The sequence below is a fragment of the Cebus imitator genome, unplaced genomic scaffold (assembly GCF_001604975.1).
Source record: "Cebus imitator isolate Cc_AM_T3 unplaced genomic scaffold, Cebus_imitator-1.0 Scaffold261, whole genome shotgun sequence".
NCBI classification, from domain to species: Eukaryota; Metazoa; Chordata; class Mammalia; order Primates; family Cebidae; genus Cebus; species Cebus imitator.
Window position 1 is genome coordinate 6422708 of NW_016107576.1, and position 1214 is coordinate 6423921.

Here is a 1214-nt window from a genome sequence, read left to right on the forward strand (position 1 = left end):
TGGTCATCAAGTTCAAGGTTATTTACTGTAGCAATGTTTGTAATAGCAAACACCTGGAAACAACCTAAGAGTTTGCCAATGGGATTGGGTTGAATAAACTTGAACATCCATGCAATGGAATCTTCTAGGGCTGTATGAAAACCAATGAGAGAGCCCTCCATGTAGCCACATGGGAAGTTCTTCAATATGTTGATTTTAAGTAAACATGAAAATAACAGAACATGCTGCCATTTGCATTAAAGGTGGGGCAAAGACTGTACCTTGCTTTTGTATATATGTGTATTAAAAATTCCCTGAGAGGCGAATACCTAGAATTTACAGGGAGTTCAAATGAATTAGCAAGAAAAAAACAAAGAATTCCATCAAAAAGTGGGCAAATGACATGAACAGACGTTTCTCAAACGAAGTTATACAAATGACCAACAAACATGAAAAAATGCTCAACATCACTCATCATCAGGGAAATGCAAATTAAAACCACAATGAGACACTGCCTTACTCCTGCAAGAATGGTCATTATTAAAAAGTCAAAAAGCAACAAGTGTTGGAGTGGATGTGGTAAATAGGACATGCTTATACACTGCTGGGGGGAATGTAAATTAGTTCAACCTCTATGAAAAACAGTATGGAGATTTCTTAAATAACTGAAAGTAGATCTACCATTTCATACAGCAATCCCACTACCAGGTATCTATTCCCCCCCAAAATAAGTCATTATATCAAAATGACACATGCCTGGATTTGTTTATTGCAGCCCAATTCATAATCGCAAAGGTACGAAAGCAACTTAAGTGCCCGTAGACTAATGAATGGATAAACAACAAAACAAAACATGTCTACAGCCATACCACCCTGAACGTGCCCGATCTCATCTGATCTCGGAAGCTAAGCAAGGTCGGACGTGGTTAATACTTGGATGGGAGACCACCTAGGAATATCGGGTGCTGTAGGTTTTTTTTAAAAAAATTTTTTATTAAAAAAAAAAACCATGGTACATATACACCATGGAATACTACTGAGCCATAAAAAGAACAAAGTAATGTCTTTTGCAGCAACTCATGTGGAGTTGGAGGACATTATTCTGAGTGAAGTAACTCAGAAATGGACAACCAAATACTGTATGTCCTCACTTGTAAGTGGGAGCTAAGCCATAGGTATGCAAAGGGAAACGGAATGGCATAATGGAGATGGGGACAGGTGGGAGCGGTTGAGGG

At 38.5% G+C, this 1214-nt stretch overlaps 1 pseudogene; it reads left to right on the top strand.

The window, feature by feature from the left end:
* The first annotated feature begins 834 nt into the window (after positions 1–834).
* Positions 835–953, top strand: LOC119467140 (annotated as a pseudogene).
* The last annotated feature ends 261 nt before the right edge of the window (positions 954–1214 follow it).